This window comes from Carassius carassius, chromosome 1 (assembly GCF_963082965.1).
Source record: "Carassius carassius chromosome 1, fCarCar2.1, whole genome shotgun sequence".
In the NCBI taxonomy this organism is placed as follows: Eukaryota; Metazoa; Chordata; class Actinopteri; order Cypriniformes; family Cyprinidae; genus Carassius; species Carassius carassius.
In genome coordinates, this window is record NC_081755.1 from 17,649,159 (window position 1) to 17,675,591 (window position 26,433).

General features: G+C 41.5%; 1 pseudogene; it reads left to right on the forward strand.

The window, feature by feature from the left end:
- Positions 1–26,433, forward strand: part of LOC132140589 (NACHT, LRR and PYD domains-containing protein 3-like) — a 59,735-nt pseudogene that overhangs the window by 26,920 nt on the left and 6,382 nt on the right.

Sequence of the window (26,433 nt, forward strand, 5' to 3'; positions counted from 1 at the left end):
AAGCATGATGTTTACACATAAATGTCATTATTAACATTATTGTGATGGTCACTGATACGTCTTGGTTACGTATGGTAACCCTCGTTCCCTGAAGGAGTGAACGGAGACGCCACGTCGGTGACCGACAAATATGGGATATCGCTTCGATAGACCAATCTACTTCAAGTGTAATCTAAACGAGCCAATGCACATTGGCATGCAATTATTGCATCCAGCTGCCGCTGATCACTGCGTGAGTATAAGAAGGCAGCAGGTGCAATGCATACCAGTTTTTTGCTGAGGAGCCGAGCCAGGGACCCGGCAGCTCAGCGGCAGTACAGCAACCATGGCGACGGGACGTGGCGTCTCCATTCCCTCCTTCAGAGAACGAGGGTTACCATACGTAAACGAGATGTTCCCTTTCAGTCGGTCACTCTCGACGCCACATTGGTGACCGACGAATATGGGATCCCTATCAAAGCGCCATGGGTGCTGCCCCTTCCAGTGCCCTGTGCGAGCCGCCTGCGCCCCTATTAAGTGAAGGCCGGGGCTCAGAACAAGTAGCTCCACTCACCGTTGTCAAAGCACTACCTCACTAGGTGAGATTGGATAACACTGGGAAAACGTACCTGGTCCGCTTGGAAGCCCCATCTTTCCCGAAGGAGGGCTCGGAGGCAAATACACATATAGAATCCGTTTAGGAGTATACAGAGAAATTTGAGGTGATTAAAAACCCTCTTGTGAAGGCAGAAGTCTGCCGGGGAAACACGGGCTCTAAGGCTATACAGTGGACTATACACATGAGTACTGCTTAGGTCTCAATATGGAACCCACCCTTCCATGGTTCTCACGGATACATCATGAAGGCCTGGCGCTGGACGTTCCGCTCGTCCAGCTGCTTAGGGTGATGGAGGATCTCAACATGGTCTACAGTACGGACACTCTGGAGCAGTTTAAGCAAGCCGACACTAACCGGGGCCTCTCAGTGCCACTACCTGTTTGAGGTGAGAACACAGAAGGATACCGGCTCTACACGAAGGCTATAGAACCTAGCGAACATTTTAGGGGTCGCCCAACCCGCAGCTCTACAAATATCTGTCAACGAGGCACCATGGGCCAGCGCCCAGAAAGATGCAACACTTCTAGTTAAGTGAGTTCGCAACCTGAACGGGCAGGGCACATCCTGAGCCTGATAAGCCAGGGTTTTACCATCCACTATCCAGTGGGCCATCCTCTGCTTAGAGATGGCACTCCCCTTCTGCCGGCCTCCGTAACAGACAAAGAGCGCTACTAGCAAGACTTGCTCCTTGTCCTCCCGGACTTTGCACAGTGTCTGTGCGAAAAGGCTCACTGGGGGAAACGCATACTTGCGTAGGTCCCGCGGCCAGCTGTGTGCCAGTGTGTACGTGCCGAGAGTTCCCTCGGTCAGGGAGTAGAACAACTGGCAGTGAAAGGTCTCTGGAGAAGCAAACAGGTCTACCTGAGCAGCTCAAAACCGCCTCCAAATCAGCTGGACCATCAGGGGATGGAGTCGCCATTCTCCCAGGAGCTGTATGATTGAGCAGGCCTGGAATGTGAACGTGACAAAGTGACCTTAGAACCTTCTGACTCCAAAGGAGGAGGTGGCGGGCGAGTTGCGACATGCGACAAGAGCGCAGACCACCTTGTCGGTTGATGTACGCAACATTCGCAGTGTTGTCCATTCGGACCAGCACATGCTTGCCTCGTAAGAGACCTTTGAGTCGGTTCAAGGCAAGGTGCGCTGCTAAGAACTCTAGGCAATTGATGTGCCACTGCAGCTGCGGGCCCGTCCAAACCCCTGAGACTGCATGCCCGTTGTATGTGGCCCCCCCAGCCGGTGGTGGAGGCATCCTTGTAAACCACAGCATGCCTGGAGATCTGCTCTAGGGGCACCCCTGCCCGGAGAAGTGCAAGATCTGACCATGGAGTGAGGGTTTGGCGACAGGCCGGTGTAACTTGGACCCGGTGAGTGCCGTGTTCCACGCCCACCTCGGGACTCACCGGGTCCAAGTTACACCAGCCTGTCGCCAAACCCTCACTCCAAACCGCTGGAGTGGTCTCATATGTAATAGGCCGAGCAGTGTAAGTGCAGCCGTGGCCGCCAAATGCCCCAGGAGCCTCTGAAAGAGTTTCAGTGGGACCGCTGTCCTGCCACCGCCATCGAGGGTGGTGAGGGAGGAGGAGCCCACCGGCCGGTTTTTCTGGCAGTAAAAAGTGCCGTCCACGACTTGGTGAGCTCGTCATGCACTTCCGGAAAGATAGGCACTGGGGTGGGAAATGAGAACCAGCGCGCGCCACCCCAAGAAACCAATCATCCAGCCCCGAGGGTTCGGGACGCGGTGGGGGATTCCACTCGAGCCCTACCCTCTCCTGGTTCGCAGCTCCGAGATGGTCATATTCCCGCAATGAGAACATGACTCATCCACGAAAGCCACCTCAGCGTGCTTGACGCCCAGACACGTGAGGCAGCGATTGTGACCATCACCCATTGCCAGGTAATGACTGCACCCAGAAACGCACGGGTGAAACGGCATCCTTATAAGGACGATCCGTGAAGCTCTTTTAGAGAAATTTGTAGGATAATTGTAGGGCTCTATGATTTCCGCGATGTGGAAAATATGGACGGAATCACGGAATCCATTCATAAAAATGGAATTCTCAGTTTAGAGAGTGACTCTCGCGGTGATTTCAGCTTCTCACTAAATGAGGATGAAAACACATGAACAACATAATCTCCAGAACTGCTCCGAGAGTCACTTCATGAGCATCTGACAGTTTGATTTGAGCAAAAGCATCATATTACATGCACAGAATTGTAAAGGTATTTGTTTATTTTGCAACCCGTCAAAATAAAAGTCCGGTTTTGAAGTCTATTGTTCAGTAGAATGTACACAGTCTACTACTACTACTAAAATGAAACTAGCATTATTTTTTTAAGGAAAAGTCACACAACATTTCTTCCATGTTTTAATTTGAATAGTAAATCCCCCAAGTTTCATGCCTTTATTTGATAACAATAAAAATGTAAATACACAGAATTTTTGGAAGAGTAAAATCATTAGGCTTCTTTAAGAAAAAATAAATTAAGTTTTTTTATGCATTCAAATAATTAGACATGCTAAAACAGAATTTGGTAACAATAAAAAAATATGGTGAGAAACAATAAAACATTTTATAGGGACCTAATCATGTCATTTTTTATTAAACTTATTTAAAACTTTTATTAAACTTTTATTAAACTTATTTAAAAATGTGTAAGTTTCATGATTTTATTTAATTAGATTTATGATTTATTAGACTTTATGATTAATAAACTTTAATTTAACTATTAAATATGAGTGGAGTAAAATTTAAAACTGAATCCAGAAAAATTAAAAAACAGAATTTGGAAATAAATAAAATGGAATTTAACAGATTTCATAGGGCTGTATTAGAGTGTGGTAATTTCAACATTTACTATTACTATTACTGTTATTATTATTATTATTATTACTACTAGTACTACTATTTTGTTTGTATATAAAGCACTACTTGAGTTTTTTTTTCTTTTTTTTTCAGTATTCGTTTGAAAAACTATGGGTTAATTAATCAGTATCGGCCAGTGTGGTCCAACCTAGCTATCGGTATCGGCAAAATCCAATATCAATCGATCTCTATTATTAAACACATGCAAGTCTGTAATTGTTATTGTATAAATAAACAAACGGTGTAAGTGTGCCCTCTGATAGCTTTTGGATGAGCACATTTTAGTATGTACACATGTCTGGCAAGTGTTTGAAAATGGACACTGGCTGAAGAACCGTGTTTTTTTCTAGGAGTTTGCTATGGTCAGTGGTGTTTATATACATATGGGCATCAAAACTCACTCTGACAGAAGAATTGTTCACTTGTCATATTTTTTATTTGGGTTTTGCTCTGTTGAATAATTCTGAATGGATCCGCATATATATATATATATATATATATATATATATATATATATATATATATATATATATATATATACGGATCCATTCGATGTACCGGGGACCGGAGGGTGTGTTCCAACTACAGGGGGATCACACTTCTCAGCCTCCCTGGGAAAGTCTATGCCAGCGTACTGGAGAGGAGAATCCGGCCAATAGTAGAACCTCGGATTCAGGAGGAACAGTATGGTTTTCGTCCAGGCCGTGGAACACTGGACCAGCTCTATACCCTCTACAGGGTGCTGGAGGGTTCATGGGAGTTTGCCCAACCAGTCCACATGTGCTTTGTGGATTTGGAGAAGGCATTCGACTGTGTCCCTCGCGGCGGCCTGTGGAGGGTGCTCCGGGAGTATGGGGTCCGGGGCCCTTTGCTAAGGGCTATCTGATCCCTGTACGACCGGAGCAGGAGCTTGGTTCGTATTGCCAACAGTAAGTCAGACTTGTTCCCGGTGCGTGTTGGACTCCGGCAGGGCTGCCCTTTGTCGCCGGTTCTGTTCATGATTTTTATGGACAGAATTTCTAGGCGCAGCCAGGGGCCGGAGGGGGTCAAGTTTGGTGACAACACGATTTCGTCTCTGCTCTTTGCGGATGATGTTGTCGTGTTGGCCTCATCAAGCCAGGACCTTCAGCATGCACTGGGACGGTTTGCAGCCGAGTGTGAAGCGGCTGGGATGAGAATCAGCACCTCCAAATCCGAGGCCATGGTTCTCAGTCGGAAAAGGATGGCTTGCCCACTTCAGGTTGGTGGAGAGTTCCTGCCTCAAGTGGAGGAGTTTAAGTATCTTGGGGTCTTGTTCACGAGTGAGGGAAGGATGGAACGGGAGATTGACAGACGGATCGGTGCAGCTTCTGCAGTAATGCGGTCGATGTACCGGTCTGTCGTGGTGAAGAAAGAGCTGAGCCGCAAGGCGAAGCTCTCGATTTACCGGTCAATCTACGTTCCTACTCTCACCTATGGTCATGAGCTTTGGGTCATGACCGAAAGGACAAGATCCCGGATACAGGCGGCCGAAATGAGCTTTCTCCGCAGGGTGGCTGGGCGATCCCTTAGAGATAGGGTGAGAAGCTCAGTCACCCGGGAGGAGCTCAGAGTAGAGCCGCTGCTCCTCCACATAGAGAGGGGTCAGTTGAGGTGGCTCGGGCATCTGTTCCGGATGCATCCTGGACGCCTTCCCGGGAAGGTGTTCCGGGCGCGTCCCACTGGGAGGAGACCCCGGGGAAGACCTAGGACACCCTGGAGAGACTACGTCTCCCGGCTGGCCTGGGAACGCCTCGGTGTCCCCCCAGAAGAGCTGGAGGAAGTGTCTAGGGAGAAGGAAGTCTGGGGTTCTCTGCTTAGACTGCTGCCCCCGCGACCCGGCCCCGGATAAGCGGAAGAAGATGGATGGATGGATGGATATATATATATATATATATATATATATATATATATATATATATACACAGTCAGGTAATGGTTTCTGGTATAGTGGTCTGTAGGCATCTCTGTGTGGTCCTGCTAGTCATTAAGGTACTTCAAGGTCATTAAAGGTGCAGTAGGAGATCTCAGAAAATGTTAACTTTAGCCTGATAGCACTGAAAGTGAACGTCCCACTCTCCGTTCAGTTGCTGTCTGAAGCCAGGCACCCTGAACACACAAACGCTCACAGAGCAGAATACCAGAGATAACATTAAATTACTACAATAGGCTTCATCAGCGGTTCCCAATTACAGTCCTCTCGCCCTCCCAGCTCTGCATATTTCATGTGTACAACTTATCACGTCCAAGGTTTGTTCTATTCAACCATAAGTGACCCGCAAACTGGACATCACTGGATATTCCGCCATGATTCCAGTTCGAAGTGAGAGTACAGGTGCTTCTCATTAAACTAGAAAAGTTAATTTATTTCAGTAATTCAACTCAAATTGTGAAACTCGTGTATTAAATAAATTAAATGTACAGACTGAAATAGTTTAATTCTTGGGTTGTTTTAATTGTGATGATTTTGGCTCACTTTTAACAAAAGCCCACAAATTCACTTTCTCACAAATTAGAATACTTTATAAGACATTTTTAGTGAATTGTTGGCCTTCTGTAAAGTATGTTAATTTACTGTACTCAGTACTTGGTAGGGGCTCGTTTTGCAGTAATTACTGCCTCAATTTGGCATGGCATGGAGGTGATCAGTTTGTGTCACTGCTGAGGTGGTATGGAAGTCCAGGTTTCTTTGACAGTGGCCTTCAGCTCATCTGCATTTTTTGGTCTCTTGTTTCTCATTTTCCTCTTGACAATACCAGAATCTATAGGGTTCAGGTCTGGTGAGTTTGCGGTCCAGTCAAGTACACCAACACCATGGTCATTTAACCAACTTTTGGTGCTTTTGGTAGTGTGGACCGCTGCCAAATCCTGCTGGAAAATGAAATCAGTATCTTTAAAAAGCTGGACAGCAGAAGGAAGCGTGAAGTGCTCCAAAATGTATTGGTAAACTGGTGCAGTGATTTTGGTTTTCAAAAAAACAAAAAAAACAATGGACCAACACCAGCAGATGATGTTGCATCCCAAATCATCGCAGACTGTGAAAACTATACTGGAAAAAAATACTGGGTATGGACCAAACTGACATTCAAAAGGGGTCATGCCTAAGGAAGAGTGGTGTAAAGTGTTGTGTGCAAACTCAACCCAGATCAGCTGAGAGCTCCAGCCAGTCTGATTGTTAGAGACCAGGCATATGAGAGTCTTTGTCAGTGATCAGTCTGGAGAAGATGAATCTAGTTGCTGAAAATCAGATCCAGTCTGCAGATTTGAGATTACAGATTTCATAGAAAATCACATAGAGTTGCTGATCAAAGACTTTTTTTTAGCTTCAGACTCTGATTCACCCCCTGATTCACCCAGTTTTAACTGAATGCACTTCTCTTCTCAACACAGAGAGAGGTGTATATAATGAGAAAGAGATACCTCGTGCTCATGCGGCAGTACAGAAATAAGGTTTGGGCAAACCCTAAAGATTGGTCGCTAGACGCTCTTTGAAAAAAAAAAAAGAAGTTGTTAAAGGTGTCTGAAAAGTTTTCAATACTGTCAGCATCTCCATCCATTTCTCCAACTATGGGCTAGGCTACGGGTCAAACAGAAATTCCATGCTGCATTAAAACTGCATTTATAAAATTAGTAACATTAAAATTAATTTTTGTTAATGCTCTAACATCAGTGTTGTAGTCGAGAGCAGCTCATTCGAGCCAAGACCGAGTTCAGAAAGGGTTGAGTCCGAGTCAAGATCGAGACCAGAGAGGGCTGAGTCCGAGTAAAGACCAAGACCAGAGAGATTGGATCTGAGACAAGACCTGAAGAAATCTTCAAGAGTATGTAAAATGTTTGGTGGAAACGATAAAATTGGTACCATACTCAAACAGTATATAAAATATAACATGGCATGTACACTGTATTTTATTTACTTGATATAGGTTTAAAAAATGTTATCAGTTAAGGGTAAAAAGGCCACTTATCACAGAATGTTTCTTTTTTTTAGTCTTACTGCACACAAACTCTTTGTGGCTCTTATATGCAAACTGAATAATAGATGATGTAACAGACGTTTTAAAAAGTTAATTAAGTTAAGTTCATGAGACGTCCTGGCCTGAGTCCTGCTGCCTCTGCACTAATGTTACGCTAACATCTCACATCACAAGAAAATCACCAGTCATTGAACGTGTCAATCATAGGGCCCTATGAAATCTGTTTTATTTTTTTCCCAAATTCCGTTTTTCAGTTTTAATTTTTCTTGATTACATTTTTTTTTCTGTTTAATTTTTCTCAACTCCTTTTTAATGATTAAATTTAATTGTATTAATCAAAAAGCATGTCTAATTAATTAAAATAATAACACATGCATTTTCACAACAATTTATTAAAAGTTTAACCAAAATACATTTAGGGCCCTATGAAATTTTAAATTTTTTCTTTATCCATGTGTTTTATTGTTACCTAATTCTGTGTTTTAGCATGCCTAATTATTTAAATGCATAAAACAATTTTAATTTAATCTTTTTTTTTCTTTCTTAAAATAGCCTTATGAAATGTTTTTTTCCCCCTCAGAAATTTTGTTTTTAGATTTTTCTGGTTATCAAATGAAGGCTTAAAACATTCATTTAATTTTTCTTTTAATTATAAAAAATTCAGCAAACTTAATATGTTGGTAAACAAAGGGGATTTACTATTAAAAATAAAACATGGAAGAAAAGTTGAGTGATTATTCCTTAAAAAAATAAAGTTTGTTTCATTTTAGGAGTAGTATATTATGTACATTCTGCTGAACAATATTAATACATTTCTGGCAAATACTTGTCTTTACTTTAAACTGGATTTCTATTTTGATGGGTTACTGTGAATACATTTACGCGTATGTGATGTGACGATAGTTTTACTCAAGTCAAATGGTCAAATGCTCACGAAGTGACTCTCAGTGCAGTTCTGGAGATGTTGTTCATGTGTTCACGTCCTCATTTAGTGAGACAGCAGAAATCACCGCGAGCGTTACACGCGCTTCAGTGTGTGTAATAAACAAAGTCGCGCTTCTGCGCAAATTCCGTTTTTATGACTGGATTCCACTATTCCGTCTGCATTTTCTGCATCCCGGAAATCATAGGGCCCTACAATCATATTCAATTAAATTAAATTCAAGTTGATTTGTATAGCGCTTTTTACAATACAAATCTTTACATAGCAACTTTACAGAAAATTATGTTTCTACAATATTTAGTGGTGACTGTCAGTTTGTGCAGGTATGACAGGATTTTTAGAAAAATTAATACAAGACATAGTCAGCCAGACAATGAACATTATTAATATTATTAATAATTATTATATGATGCAGTCACACTTGTAGCAATATTTGTTAGTTATGTTTGTTGATTCAGGGCTAGCATCATCTGAGGTCCTCTGAGGGTCAGCATCATCTCTTCTCAGGTGTTCTGGATCCAGACTGGAGCTTGTGTAAATCCTAGTTTCCACGGCATGTAAGTTCCGTGGCAAAACATAGAAACATATAGAGACATCATTAGCATAGCTGCTGATTCAACAAAGTAAAATTAATTAGTTTAACCCAAGCTAAAGAATAAAAATGCGCATTTGATCAGATGCAACTACACTCACAATTTAAGAGATACATTATTTGAATGCTTGGCGAAAGAGATGCGTTTTTAATCTAGATTTAAACAGAGAGAGTTTACAGAGAGTGTCTGAACCCCAAACATTATCAGGAAGGCTATTCCAGAGTTTGGGAGCCAAATGTGAAAAAGCTCTACCTCCTTTAGTGGACTTTGCTATCCTAGGAACTACCAAAAGTCCAACGTTTTGTGACCTTAGGGAGCGTGATGGATTGTAACGTGGTAGAAGGCTAGTTAGTAGGGGTGTAACGATTTACTCGTTTTCTCGATGCATCGATTACAAACCCTGACGATTCATATGCATCGATCTTGAAACATGATTTTTGAATCGTGAATCACCGATCTTAGACAGTAATCGATTCAAAATGCTAAGAATCGAATAAATCGCGATTTCTATAGCGATTCAATGCTTTCAAAATGTATACACATTAAATTACTACACGCACAAATTAATGAGACCTTGAAGAGTGTTCGTGAATCGTGCCTCTTATCTGTCCTTCACGCGCTCCACTGTTTACTGACTGAGACTGTCACAGGATTGCGCTCGCGCTCCGTTCGTCTCTGACGCAGCTGACGTGTGATCTATAGGACTCGTGGCCAGTAATGCTAACGTGAAGTAGCTAGCTTTACTTTTCTGTAGTTTGTCAATGGCTCTCTGCATCTTACCGACGGAGTTACCGGAGCTGTCGACAGCTGTATTTATTGCATGGACGGAGCAGAAATGTAAGTGTTTAAATCATACGCACAGATCCATTGAATGATAAATGTTTTTAAACAATGCGGATGAACCGAATATACGAAGGAAACTTTTAAAATTAACCACAGCATTAACAACGACCTTGAAATAAGAGCGCGAGATTTATCTGATAATCAGATGCATGAAATGCACGCTACGTTTGTTTCATTAGCAAACAGACATCTGGCGCGTTTTCTCTCAGAATCATTCGCTGATGGAGAAGAAAAGTTAAATAGAGATGAAGACGTTTTCACACTGAAAGAGAAGCGATCTCGCTCTCATAGACGTGCCAGGCTATATCTGCAGCTAAACTGAATAAAAGCAGAATGAACTGATGAAACTAAAAAAAACCCACAAACAATTTATGAATGATGCAGTGCTAATTGACATTTATTACAGTACAGAAACTATAAAGTATATTTTCTACCTTATTCTTTGCAGAAAATTTAAATAATTGCTAATTAAATGTAGCCTAGTATATAAAACAATCATAAAATTGCCATTAGGAAAAAAATATTGATTACAAATGATTGATTATTGTCCAGCAGTGTATTTGATTTATTACAGCTAATTAAAAGTAATTAAAAAAGAAGGTAATTCCTTGTAAAAAAAAAATTATAATAATAATAATAATTATTATTATTATTATTATATAGGCTACATACATAAAATGATTGTATTTGACATTTCTGTCACTTCTGAAATTATGGCTAAGCCCCTGGTGTGACAAAATGTTGGCTTATACATAATACTCAAGCTTTTTTAAAAACTTGGCTTACATACATTTTTACATATGCCATGTCGCATCATTAAACTAGCATTTAACAATGGACAAAAGGTTTTTTTTGTTGTTTTTTTCTAACCTATGGTTCTCTAACCATAAATGCTACTGTAATTTGCCCCCTGACTAAGCATTTAAAGAATTTAGTAGAAGCATTTAAATAATCCCGTGAATGCAGAATCGAATCGAATCGAATTTAATTGTGAATCGAATCGAATTGAATCGTTCTAAATTTGCAAAAATCATTCTTGAATCGAATCGAAAACCTATGAATCGTAATCAAATCGAATCGCTGCCTTGCCAAAGATTCACAGCCCTACTAGTTAGGTATGCAGGAGCTAAACCATTTAGGGACTTATAGGTAAGTAATGATAATTTGTAACTGATACGGAACTTAATAGGCAGCCAGTGCAGAGATTGTAAAATTGGGGTAATATGATCATATTTTCTTGACCTGGTAAGGACTCTAGCTGCTGCATTTTGGACTACCTGTAGCTTGTTTATTGAAGACGTTGGACAACCACCTAGAAGTGCATTACATTAGTCCAGTCTAGAGATCATGAATGCATGAACTAGCTTTTCTGCATCAGAAACAGATAACATGTTTCATAGCTTGGCAATGTTTCTAAGATTGAAGAATGCAGTTTTTGTAACATGGGAAATATGATTTTCAAAAGACAAGTTGCGGTCTAATATAACACCCAGATTTTTGACTGTAGAGGAAGTAACAGTACATCCGTCTAGTTGCAAATTGTAATCTACAAAATTATGTGGTGTTTTTTGGTCCAATAATTAACATCTCTGTCTTATCCTAATTTAATTGGAGAAAATTATTGGTCATCCAATCTTTTACATTTTTAACACACTCTGTTAGCTTAGATAATTTAGAAGTTGAATCTGGTCTCGTTGACTTATATAGCTGAGTATCATCAACATTACAGTGGAAGCTAATTCCGTATTTTCTAATAATATTACCAAGGGGCAACATGTATATTGAAAATAGAAGGGGACCTTGGACGGATCCCTGTGGCACTCCATATTTTACTGGTGATAAATGAGATGACTCCCCATTTAAATAAACAAAATGGTAGCGATCGGACAGGTAGGATCTAAACTACCTAAAGAGGCTTAATAACTGCCAGCTTGAATGGTTTTGGGACGTGACCTAAAGATAACGATGAGTTAATGATATTGAGAAGTGGTTCTTCGGCTACAGGTAACTCTTTGCAGTGACAAGTTTATTTATCTCTTTGGGTGCGTTGGATGAAACTGAAGTGTTAGACGCTGTAGAATCTACATTCGCTATTGTATTTCTAATGTTATCTATTTTATCAGTGAAGAAATTCATAAAGTCATTACTATTAAACGTTGGTGGAATGTTTGAATCAGGTGGCGTCTGGTAATTTGTTAATTTAGCCACTGTGCTAAATAAAAACTTTGGATTGTTTTGGTTATTTTCTATAAGTTTGTATATATGCTCTGCCCTAGCAGTTTTTAGAGCCTGTCTATAACTGGACATACTGTTTTTCCATTGCAATTCTTAAAACTTCCAAGTTAGTTTTTCTCCATTTGCATTCAAGACTATGAGTTACTTTCTTGAGTTAGTGAGTATTACTGTTATACCATGGCACAGTACGTTTTTCTCTAACCTTTTTCAATTTGATGGGGGCAATAGCTTCTAATTTATCTAATTTTCTAATTTCATATATCAATTTAAAGAAGTATTAACATATTGTAATAATCATGAAATAATTTGATTGGGACTTGAGTGGTCTCGAGAATAAGTCCGATTCCTAGTATGTTTGAGTCCGAGTCAATACCGAGTCAAAATGCACACGTCCATGACAAGACCAAGACCATTAAAATACGGTCTCGAGACCGAGTTCAAGACCGAGTTCAAGACCGAGTCCGAGTCTCGAGTACTCAACACTGCCTAATGTATATATGTATATATACATACATACACACACACACACACACCACTTTAAATGTTCACAGTTTGTTTATAGTTGTAACATACAATGTCATAACATTTTGATCTGAACAAAAAATTACATCTGTTTAATATCAATGAAAAATAAATAACTTGTAGGATTCCTAAAGAAAACAGAACAATTGTAAAACAATAAAATAGATACAAAAGCTGAACATTCGCAGAACCTTTCCACTTGGATTTCATAGGTTTTTCAGTTTGAATTTATGTTTTGTATTGAATCGCCAAAACCGTGACGTGAGCTCGACCCAACACAAGAAGAAAGAAGCTCTTCCCTTAGGACTTGGCAAGTGGTGGAACCCAGTTAACACCTGTGCTGTGGTCCTAGGGGGCGGACATTTCCACAAAACTAGATGTAGTGCAGTTGGTATGCAGTGCCGGCCCGAAGGGTTGTGGGGCCCTAGGCGAGATAAAAAAAATTGAGCCCACTGGTGTAAAAACAGTGAGAAGAGAGCACATAAAATACAATTTCAATATTTAAGTGTATACATTTTTATTACTTGTAACAAACTCAACATGTAATACATGTGTAAAAATATTTAGTCAGATTTAAATTTGGAAAGAGGAGGAGACCTTTTTTAGCATGAATTAGTGGGATGGATAATTAATTGATTATTTAATGAAACATGCTGAATGTGGCCTAATTTTCTCTCAAATATAACACAAGTATGTCTGTGATCATGGGCATCATCACATTTATTAAATCAAGTATTAATACTACACTAATAAATAATGTATTATGTTTAGCGAAACATACCTTTACTTTGAGCCTGCTTTTCTCCATCTGCTTTTCTCTTCTTTCTTTTTTCGGCTCTGGAAAGATATTTTGGACGTTTGGATGCCATTTAATTTCAAATTAAAATAGCATCAATGTGCATTGCATAAATTAGAAATATGTCGATCAAAAATAGCAACCAGACTTATGACGTCATATAACTTTAGACTTAAGACATTTTCTCGAGTATATATCGAAAGGAATTTACAGAGATATGTGGCTAAGTGGAATATGTGGAATCTGTACTAGGAATACGTTACGACATTCTAGTTCACCCAATAGCCTATTGTGGGAGGTGTTATGCTAAATAGAGTGTGGTGCTGCTGTGTATGTTTCTAATCTTTTTTCCGCTTTTATTTAGACAGTTTATTATTATTATTATTATTATTATCGTTTTCAGCTATTTGTCATGTATGAATTATTCAGAGATATTCTTTTAATAAAATATGTTTTGTATTTTGCTCACCGTCATTGTGAATTGTATCGTGTTTAATGTTATAATTGACACATGACCACTCAAACTGTATGTGAACATTTAAAAAAAATAAAAATAAAAACATTACAAATGCATGACATCATTCGCGGGGCCCTCAAATCAAAGAGGGGCCCCAGGTGACCGCCTATATCGCCTTTTGGACGGGCCGGCACTGTTGGTATGTTATTTTAAAACGTCACAGAACATAAGACTTATTGCGCCACTTAACTGACATTTAAAGTCAGAACTGTGGTGAAACCACGTTCAAAACCAACATTACATAAAATGTGTTTAATACCGCTGTGGCCGGAAACTAACAATACATTTTGTTTTTTACCTATTAGATTGTATTTTATTAATATCTACACCTACCCCAGTTTATTTATTAATTATTGTTCAGTACATCTGCACACCATAAAACTAACAGTATGTACATTCATCTGTTCTGGGGAAATTAATACTATCTTAATACCACTCAGTGGACATTTCTGTTGGAAACTGCAGTGATATGTACTTATTGAAATGTATACCGCATCTCGTGAAAAAGTTCCCACAGGTACGTTTTCGCCATGAGACCGGGGCAGGGTTGCGTTTTCCATGCAAAAAATGGGTTGAAATTGTCATTATGTCTGTGGTCGCCCACAGTTTCAAAATCGATTAAGAATTGAAAATTGTGTAGTGTGTCCCTGGCCTGAGGTTGTTCAACCTGCCACAGGAGCTGCTCACACTGTTCTACTCAGCTGTCATTGAGTCTTTTTTTGTGTTCATCATTGCTCATGTGTTCATGAGGAAAAGTACTGGTAAAATCACTTTGAACTATTGCCTTCTGGCCGGCGCTTCAGAGCACTGTGCACAAAAACAGCCAGACATGGACAGCTTTTTCATTCAGGCCATATTCCACCTTAACAATAAATAACATCTCAGGCCTGCACATGTGTATATAACTTAACTCAACACTGGTCATCTTTAAATAGCCCATTTGTACAGTCAAATTCTGTCTTTTTTATATTTTTTATTTTTATTTTTTCTGCCACATTGTTGTTATTTTTTTAATTGATTGTCTATTCTATTAAGTCTTATACAAACCCGATTCCATTAAAGTTGGGACACTGTAGAAATTGTGAATAATAACAATGCAATGATGTGGAAGTTTCAAATTTCATGGCATCAACACATCTCAAAAAAGTTGGGACAAGGCCATGTTTACCACTGTGTTGCATCCCCTCTTCTTTTTAAAACAGTCTGCAAACGTCTGGGGACTGAGGAGACAAGTTGCTCAAGTTTAGGAATAAGAATTTTGTCCCATTTTTGTCTAATACAGGCTTCTAGCTGCTCAACTGTCGATCTTCCTGTTTATGGCTTCTTGTTGCTTCTAGTTCTTTCAGGCTTCTAGTTGCTTTTTGTCACATCTTCCTCTTTATGATGCGCCAAATGTTTTCTATGGGTGAAAGATCTGGACTACAGGCTGGCCATTTCAGTACCCAGATTCTTCTTCTACGCAGCCATGATGTTGTAATTAAAGCAGTATGTGGCCTATCATTGTCATGTTGGAAAATGCAAGGTCTTCCCTGAAAGAGACGACGTCTGGATTGGAGCATATGTTGTACTAGAACTTGGACATACCTTTCAGCATTGATGGTGCCTTTCCAGATGTGTAAGATGCCCGTGTCACTCATACAACCCCATACCGTCAGCGATGCAGGCTTTTGAACTGAGCACTGATAACAACTTGGGTTGTCCTTGTCCTTGTCTTCTTCTGTCCATATGACATGGCATCCCAGTTTTCCAAAAAGAACTTCAAATTTTGATTTGTCTGACCATAGAACAGTTTTCTATGGAGAAAACGCCTGTGCTTCTGGATCATGTTTAGATATGGCTTCTTTTTTGTCCTTTAGAGATTTATCCGGCAACGGCAAATGGCATGGTGGATTGTGTTCACCGACAATGTTTTCTGGAAGTATTCCTGAGCCCATGTTGTGATTTCCATTACAGTAGCATTCCTGTATGTGATGCAGTGCCGTCTAAGGGCCCGAAGATCACGGCATCTAGTATGGTTTTCCGGCCTTGACCCTTACGCACAGAGACTGTTCCAGATTCTCCGAATCATTGGATGATATTATGCACTGCAGATGATGATAACTTCAAACAAATTTTTCTCTGAGAACTTCCTTCTGATATTGCGCCACTATTTTTCGCCGCAGCATTGGGGGAATTGGTGATCCTCTGCCCATCTTGACTTCTGAGACACACTGCCACTTTGAGAGGTTCTTTTTATACCCAATCATGTTGCCAATTGACCTAATAAGTTGCAAATTGGTCCTCCAGCTGTTCCTTATATGTACATTTAACTTTTCTGGCCTCTTATTAGATTAGATTAGATTCAATGTTACTTTATTGTCACTGCACATGTAGTTATGTAGCACATGTAGTTTGCATCTAACCAGAAGTGCAATAAGCAGTAAGTACGGAATATACAAGGTCTACAATATGTACAATAACTATACAGAGTAGATAAGTATTGTTGACATAATTTATAGATTTGTTTTAACTATTAGCATGATATACAGATAGGTGTACAAATAGGGCTTTTTAATAATACACAGGAGGAAAAAGGGCACATCCAAACACAAATCAAAATCGGGGTATCATACATCAGTAGCGGACAAAACAGAACTGAACAGACAGGGTTTTTAAACACAAGGAAAGTTATGAGAGTAATGGAAACAGGTGGGGAGTAATCAATTAACTAAATTAGGAACGGAACATGACCAAAAAAGGGAAAGCACAAGGGAACAGAAGTCCAGTATTGTGACACTAATCTGTTCATCCAGCGAACCCTTAGCGCAATTTGACAATATACAATAACATTAACAACATACAAAATGACCTGAAGTATGTGTGTTCATTCAAAGAAAGGTTTTTCTAAGAATTAATTAGAGAAGAGTCCATTTTTATAGCAGTATGTTTCAGAGAGAACTCAGCAGGAGGAAAATCCTCTACACATACACTCAGGTCACAAAAGTCTTGCTGAGGTGTCGTGGTTGCCACGGTGACCAGGGGTCTGGAGTCATTCACAGACACCCTAGCACCTAGTATGTTTATTGACTGAGAGGTCTGTGACCCTTTGTTGATCTAATGAATAATTTATTTGTTAAATCAAATTTAAAATGGTGTGTCTGATGTGTCCAGATGATTCACCATTCAACTTTACAGTATAATTTAGAGCTATCAATTTTTACATTTATTAGACTTTAAAAAAATATATATTTAATTAAAGTTAACTTAGACAATCTTCACATAAACCCATATTTACATGTGCCCTTCAGCAGAAATATACTGAAATTGAAATTTTCAAACACTAAGTTCTAAATGAAATATAGATAATTCTTAAAGCTATAAAAAATGTCCCTATGTCCTTTGATTAACTGACATCACAACAGCTGGTTATTAGGTTGTTTTGGCTGTTATTTCTTAAAGAGCTGCTGAACGTGATGTGGATCTGACACATATGTTTTCTCTCATCTTGTCACGGAGACAAACCTTGTGATTCCCTCTGTTGGCCAGAGGAGGGCACCCTCACCTGAATACTGACACACACGCAACCATTCATTCATTTACACTGACGACACTACACTTCCCATAAGCCCCGTCCTTGGACTCTGATCACCTGCACAGGTGATCGTCATCAAAGACTGTGTATATAAGCTGGACTTCCACCATAGTTCAAACGCGAAGTCTTGATTTGCTGTGTCTGTCATTTCTGAGCGTTACTACCCGTGTTTGATTTCCTGTCACCGATCTTGTCTGTTATCTCTTACGTACCTTTGCTGCCTGCCTACCGACCCCTTGCTTGTTATTGGATTTTGATTCTCTGTTCTGCCCACGCTGTTGGTATTGCCGGTTCCGACCATTGCCTGTACGACTACGAGCCTTTATAATAAAGCCTGCATTATGGATCCCATGTCGAGTTCTGGTTCATTACAGAAGACTTCGCCACAACGAGATCCAGCGGCTTTTGAAGGTCTTCATACCGCCATGGCGGCCCAAGCCAGTCAGATAGCAGCCAATCAGTTCCAGCTGAATCGTCTAACCACGATCACGGAGGAGCTCGTCAAGGCCGTTCAGAATCTCCATACAGCTCCCACGGTCCCACCAACGCCGGAGGCATCTGCCATTGCCCACGCGGCCGGAACGCCATCTCAGGCCAAGCAAGTGTAAGGGATTTCTATTGAAATGCTCTCTGTTTGTGGAACAACAACCCTCACTGTACACTACGGATACTGGGAAGATCGCCTTTGTTTGTTCTCAATTGACTGAGAAAGCACTAGAATGGATTACGGCCGTGTGGGGACCCGATGGATCCACATTTACTTCCTTTCAGGATTTCCTGCAGCAATTCCGGGCAGTATTCGATCATCCTAAGGAAGGAAAGGGAGCTGGAGATCGCTTATTGGAGTTGTCACAAGGCAGGATGACGGCAGCAGATTACGCTCTATGATTTCGCACTCTGGCTGCACAAACTAACTGGGTGAGTGACACATTAAAGGTACTCTTCCGCAAAGGACTGAATTATGAGCTACAAACGGAACTAGCATGTAGAGACGAGGGCAGAGATCTCAACAGTTTCATCCAGCTGACCATATCCATTGATAATCTGCAACGTGCCCGGCGATCCAATTCCCATCACACTGCGCACCCAGCATTCTTGCCTTCTCAGGAATCTACTGAACCCATGCAGGTCAACACTTACCACCTATCTACGGAGGAGAGAGATCAACGCATTTTCAATAGGTTATGCATGTATTGTGGTAGGGGTGTAACGATTCACTCGTTTTCTCGATGCATCGATTACAAACCCTGACGATTCATATGCATCGATCTTGAAACATGATTTTTGAATCGTGAATCGCCGATCTTGGACAGTAATTGATTAAAAATGCTAAAAATAGAATGAATCGCGATTTCTATAGCGATTCAATGCTTTCAAAATGTATACACATTAAATTACTACACTCACGAATTAATGGAGACCTTGAAGAGTGTTCGTGAATCGTGCCTCTTATCTGTCCTTCACGCACTCCACTGTTTACCGCCTGATGAGATTGTCACAGGATTGCGCTCGCGCTCCGTTCGTCTCTGAAGCAGCTGACGTGTGATCTATAGGACTCGTGGCCAGTAATGCTAACGTGAAGTAGTTTTACTTTTCTGTAGTTTGTCAATGGCTCTCTGCATCTTACCGACGGAGTTACCGGAGCCGTCGACAGCTGTATTTATTGCATGGACGGAGCATAAATGTAAGTGTCTAAATCATACGCACAGATCCATTGAATGATAAATGTTTTTGAACAATGCAGATGAACCGAATATAGGAAGGAAACCATTAACAACGACCTTGAAATAAGAGCGCGAGATTTATCTGATAATATGCATGAAAGTAGCGTTTGTTTCATTAGCAAACGTTTTCTCTCAGAATCATTCGCTGATGGAGAGGAAAAGTTAAATAGAGATGAAGGCGTTTTCACACTGAAAGAGAACCGATCTCGCTCTCATAGACGTGCCAGGCTATATCTGCAGCTAAACTGAATAAAAGCAGAATGAACTGATGAAACTAAAAAAACCCACAAACAATTTATGAATGATGCAGTGCTAATTGACATTTATTACAGTACAGAAACTATAAAGTATATTTTCTACCTTATTCTGTGCAGAAAATTTAAATAATTGCTAATTAAATGTAGCCTAGTATATAAAACAATCAAAAAATTGCCATAAGGAAAAAAATATATATTACAAATGATTGATTATTGTCCAGCAGTGTATTTGATTACAGCTAATTAAAAGTAATTAAAAAAGATGATAATTCCTTGTAGAATAATAATAATAATAATCATAATAATAATAAACTTGCATTTAACAATGGACAAAAGTTTTTTTTTTTTTTTTTCTAACCTATGGTTCTCTAACCATAAATGCTACTGTAATTTGCCCCCTGACTAAGCATTTAAATAACTTAGTAGAAGCATTTACATAATCCCGTGAATGCACTTAAAGAATGCAGAATCGAATCGTTATAATCGAATCGAATCTAATTTAATTGTGAATCGAATCGAATTGAATCATTCTAAATTTGCAAAAATCGTTATTGAATCGAATCGAAAACCTATGAATCGTAATCGAATCGCTGCCTTGCCAAAGATTCACAGCACTATATTGTGGACTACCCGGCCGTCAACGCCATAACTGTTCCACTCGTACATCTACCTTCTCTCAGCGCTTGGTGAGTACTCCCCTCACTTCCATGTGTGATACCCAGAGTGTAAGCATTCCTGTTGAGTTTTGGATTAACGACAGACAAGTTATCACCTCTGCCTTACTCGATTCCGCGGCTCCTGGAAATTTTATCTCTGAAGAATTCGCAAAGAGGTATAACGTTCAACTTATCCCATGCTCTACCTCTCTCTCAGTGGAGACAATAGATGGTCGACCACTGGGCTCTGGATCCATCACTCATCTCACCCGCAAGGTCGTAATGTCGGCTGTTTTTTTTTTGCATAAGGAGAGGATCCAATTCTACATCCTCCCCACATCTCACACACCCGTGATTCTTGGATTACCCTGGCTACGTCTGCATAACCCCCAAATCTCATGGAGAGAAGGTCAAGTGGTGAGATGGAGCAACTACTGTCAATAGAACGGTCTTTCCCTGGTCAAACCTATTCCTATCTGTTCCGTGTCACTTACCTCAGTTCAAGAGTCCATTCCCGATCTGCCAGAGGAATACGCAGACCTTCTGGAGGCCTTCAGTAAGAAACAGGCCAACACCTTACCTCCTCACCGCAAGTATGACTGTGCAATCGATCTTCTGCCAGGGCATTCTCCTCCAAAGGGTCGCATCTTCCCATTGTCTCAACCCGAGTCCGACGCTATGAAGGATTATATCAAGGAGGAGCTCCAAAAAGGGTTCATCAGACCATCCACATCCCCTGCTTCATCCGGATTCTTCTTCGTAAAGAAGAAGGATGGTGGTCTCCGTCCCTGCATTGATTATCGTGGACTAAAAGAAATGACAATCAAGTTCAGATACCCACTCCCGTTGGTTCCTTCAGCCCTCAAACAACTTCGCACTGCCCAATACTACACCAAACTGGACCTGAGGTGCGCCTACAACCTCATCCGCATTAGGGAGGGAGACGAATGGAAGACCGCCTTCTCCACCAGCACTGGACACTATGAGTATCTTGTGATGCCGTTCGGACTAGCCAATAGTCCATCTGTGTTTCAATCATTTATTAACGAGGTTTTCAGAGACATGCTGAATATATCTGTGATCGTGTACATCGATGATATCCTGATCTACTATAACACCCTTCCTGAACACATACAACACGTTCGAGCAGTTCTCCAACGTCTCATCCAATACCAGTTATACGCCAAGGCTGAGAAGTGCGAGTTCCACACAACTTCCACCACTTTCCTAGGATACATAATCAGTCCCGGTGGGGTAGCCATGGACGAAAAGAAGGTTAACGTCATGCTCAACTGGGCCGAACCTACAACCCTTAAGTAATTGCAACAATTTCTGGGATTCGCAAACTTCTACAGGAGATTCATTAGGAACTTCAGTACTGTTGTCGCTCCGCTTACCTCACTAGTCAAGAAGGGGACTCATCGACTACAACGTCAGAATTCACCCACAATGCTTTCCAAACCCTTGAAACAAAGGTTTAGGAACGCGCCCATCCTCTCTAACCCTGACCCCACATTACCTTTCAAAGTCGAGGTAGACGCATCCAACACAGGCATTGGTGCTATCCTGTCACAAAGCCCAGATCCTGCCGCTAAACTCCATCCCTGTGCCTTCTATTCCAGGAAACTCAACTCGGCAGAACGCAACTACAGTGTCGGAGATCGGGAACTCCTTGCCATGAAGGCAGCTTTTGAGGAGTGGAGGCACTGGCTAGAGGGAGCCACACATCGGTTCACTTTACTAACAGATCACAAGTACCTGGAGTACTTACGCACCATCAAACGCCTTAATCCCCGTCAAGCTAGATGGTCCTTGTTCTTCACACGATTCGACTTCTCGGTAACCTACCGACCCGGCTCCAAGAACACTAAAGCAGATGCCCTGTCATGTCAATTCGAGGAGGAGAACATTCCATCTGTTACAGAACCCATACTACCGTTCCATGTGGTGGTTGCTCCCATTCAATGGGATATCATGACTCTACTCCAACAACACAGGGAGCAAAACGAGAACCCAGTAGCCTGTCCAGCCGATAGAATCTTCGTTCCTGAGAATCTTCGTGAATCTTCGAGGTCATCAGTCAAGTCCACTGCCATCCATCATCCGGTCACCCAGGTATCACTGCCACCATCAATCAGTTGGAGAACCGCTTCTGGTGGGAATCTCTTCACAAGGACACAACAAATTACATTCAGCAATGCAATAACTGTAATGTTAATTAGGCATCCAAACAATCTCCCGCCGGTCTCCTACAACCATTACCTATTCCTCAACGACCCTGGTCACACATTGCCATTGACTTTGTTACGGATCTTCCCAGTTCACAGGGTTACACCACCATACTCACCATCTTAGACCGGTTCTCCAAGGCTTGCAGATTCATCCCATTACCCAAACTACCTACCACTCTCCAGACGGCAGAACACCTGTGCAACTGGGTCTTCAGATTATACGGTCTACCCGAGGAAATTGTGTCAGACCGAGGACCGCAATTCACCTCTCAATTATGGTCAGCCTTCTTCAAAGCCCTGAACATTAATGTCAGCCTCACCTCTGGGTATCACCCTCAAGCAAACGGACAGGTTGAAAGGCTCAACCAAGAGCTAAACCGCTTCCTCAGAGCCTATTGTAACCAGAATCAGGACGACTGGGCGCGATATCTACTATGGGCCGAATATGCACAGAACTCCCTTATTAAGCCATCTGCGGGTCTGACCCCCTTTAAATGTGTGCTGGGATTCCAACCACCAATGTTCCCATGGTCAGGAGATCCAACGGATGTACCGGCGGTAAACGACTGGATGGCACGCAGCGAGGAGGTGTGGAATCAGGCTCATGTTCATCTGCAACACGTTGTGAGGAGGCAAAAGGAGCAAGCGGATCGCAGAAGGCGCCCAGGTCACAATTACCAGCCCGGCCAGTGGTTGTGGCTATCAACAGGGGATCTCTGTCTCCGGCTCCCGTGCCGCAAGTTGAGTCCAATGTACGTGGGTCCATTCCAAATCACTAAACAGATAACTCCAGTTTCATTCCGGTTTGCACTGCCTAACACATATCGTATTTCTCCTACCTTTCATGTATCCCTGCTCAAGCCCGCTGCTGGTCCCAGAGACGAAGGGAGAGGGTAGGTTCCGTGCACAGGCCCTTCAACCCATCATCATAGAGGGCAAGGAGGCTTACCAAGTCCAGGAATTGCTCGATTCCAGACGTTGGGGTAGAATCCTACAGTATCTGGTCGACTGGGAGGGGTACGGTCCAGAGGAACGCTCGTGGGTAAACTCGGAGGACATCCTAGACCCCAATCTTGTCAATGAATTTCCTCATTTACATCCTGGAAAACCGGCCCCTCGACCCCGTGGTAGACCTTGACATTGTGTGCCTCCTCGCGCCAGGAGTCGCTCGCAGTGGGGGGGCTCTGTCACGGAGACGAACCCCGTGATTCCCTCTGTTGGCCAGTGGAGGGCACCCTCACCTGAATACTGACACACACGCATCCATTCATTCACTTACACTGATGACACTACACTTCCCATAAGCCCCGTCCTTGGACTCTGATCACCTGCACAGGTGATCGTCATCAAAGACTGTGTATATAAGCTGGACTTCCACCATAGTTCAAACGCGAAGTCTTGATTTGCTGTGTCTGTCATTTCTGAGCGTTACTACCCGTGTTTGATTTCCTGTCACCGATCTTGTCTGTTATCTCTTACGTACCTTTGCTGCCTGCCTACTGACCCCTTGCTTGTTATTGGTTCTCTTGTTGTTTGATTCTCTGTTCTGTCCACGCTGTTGATATTGCTGGTTCCGACCATAGCCTGTAGGACTAAGAGCCTTTATAATAAAGCCTGCATTATGGATCCCATGTCGAGTTCTGGTTCATTACACATCTCTTTTGACCTTCTCTGACCCACAACAAGTTAAGAGGGAGACAGTGCTGGGCTGTTCTTAAAGGTGCCATCTGTCATATCTGGCAAAAAAAGCAAGTCATACTCCACATTCCATACCAGATGGGGGCAGTATGCCTCAATAAAGTGAATTGGTCTACTCTAGAGTAACAAACGAGAAACGGCAGTCTCTATGCTCCGCCCCTACCTTCACAACAACCCTAGAGCATAATAAGCCTATAAGACAGCGGTTCTCAATTGCAGTCCTCGCGCCCCACTGCTCTGCACATTTTGAACGTTTCTCTTAGCGCTTCAGACATTTGTTCTATTCGAACATAAGTGCCCTGCGAAGTGGACATCACAGGATATTCAGCCATGATTCCAGTTCGAAGTGAACGTAGCTATATGTTCCAATCAAAGTGCATTGAAGTGTGCAAGACGTGAATTTAAATTGTATTGATTTACAGAGGTATATGATGTCACAGTTGTCCATGTTTAAAGACGCTGCACAGCACAAATCAGTGAATGAATGTTTCGATGTGAGGTAAACTTCAACAGATTTCCCCTGCTCAGAGAGTAGGGAGCAATGAACATTTGAAAAACAGTTCATGCACGGAGTTCATTTCTAACGAGCTGATTATCTGAACCAGGTGTGTTAACAAAGAGAAACGTGCAAAATATGCAGAGCAGTGGGGCGCGAGGACTGGAAATGAGAACCGCTGCTATAATAGGACGTTTTGCCTCCAGAGGAACGTTGGGTGATGTCAAGTGATTTTGAAACATGACATCTTCAAGCTACTCCCCTTCACCTTTACCAGGGAATATGTTCATATTCGTTTTGTTCATATTACATTGAGTTGTATATACACATTATTTGAATTAAATTAATTTGACAGACAGTATTCTGTCAACATCATTGGTCAACATCAGACAGCTGATGTTGACCAGGCTAGCGCCAACCAACGTAACCAGAGCTGCCAACTCTCAAGCATTTACCGTGAGACACACGCAATTGACTCTTTTCACACGCTTTCATGCAACACATCAATTTTCTCACGTACAGAAAAACCACGAAGCAAAGAGGACACGGAGACCAACAGACTAGACAGAGCAGGTTAACGTTACTTATGATATAAAAAAATGGGTAAGTTATAGCTAGCTAATTATCAAACGCAGCTACGGTTAGCCATCGCTAACATTAGCACGTTTATAGAACAGCCTTCGATACATTTCTATGTTATAACTTCCCGAAAAAAAAATACACAAACATATAAAACAAACTTCTAGCGAAATACTAACAGCATCTAACTTACCAATCCAAAAGAAATGTTGCAAGTTCGGTGTCGAACCTCATTTCTTTCAGGTCCATCAGTTGTCTCCAGCGATTGAAAGCAGTGCCGATGTTTACTCTGGTTCGGCTCCTTTTCTTATCGGATTTAATTTGTGATTCAGAGCGCGGTTGTTTCCCTGTAGCGGGTGGTGGTCTCTTGCCAAGGGCTTAAGTTATCCTTCCGCTCTCTTCTCTGAACTGAAGTGAAGTAGTGGGCTGTACTTTCCACACGATTGACATCAGGTTAGATTACGCCCACAAGCCGTGCGAGTTATTCGTGTATTGCAGGTTGGCTGGTGGTTATGTTGCCCGCATACCGTCTCCCATGGCCGAAACTGGTATTACGACACCTGTCGGGCCGGGGCTAGTAATGCTACTGCTAATTAAGGTTGATATCTCTGCAGCACTATAACTTGACATTTTTGTAATGACATCATCGCCCTTATTTCTTCTCATACTTTTGATGCGTGTAGGTCATTTTTTGTATATTTTTACCTCATTTTTTGCACATGGCACCTTTAAATGTGACATATAAAATATATTAAACACAGTTTTAAGGCAGCTTTAATTGCCTTTTTTGTTAACTTCATGACTTAACTAACCACAACATTGTATGCACATGATTTATTTTGTGCTTTGATATGAAACGAGACAGGCTACAGCATATTTGTGCGAGCAATTGAAGAGCACACGCTGCGAGCACAGTACCGTTTCTGCTCTGTTTGAATTCACGCCTGGCGCTAAAGTGAAGTGGAGCGCCCGTCTGAAACATCTCCCATTCTCAGTCATTCTAGGACTGAATAAATGCACTTCTTGTCAAGAGAAAAAGTGACAGAAGCAGCAGTTGTGAATGGGTGGCCAACCCTAGCCCCACCCCTGCGTTAATTGCATTCAATATTTCTAACAAGTTAAACTAAAAAAAATGAATCACCTGTGTTAACACGCTCATTTTGACACCATTTTGAAGGTAAAACTGCTGCTAGTTAATTACTACAATGTTTGAAAAGTTTACTGCAAAGCATGAAAAGTTTTACAGTGCTCTTTATGTGAAAATAATCCTTCACATATCAGCACCTTAATTTCATAGCAATCAATGAGATTGGTC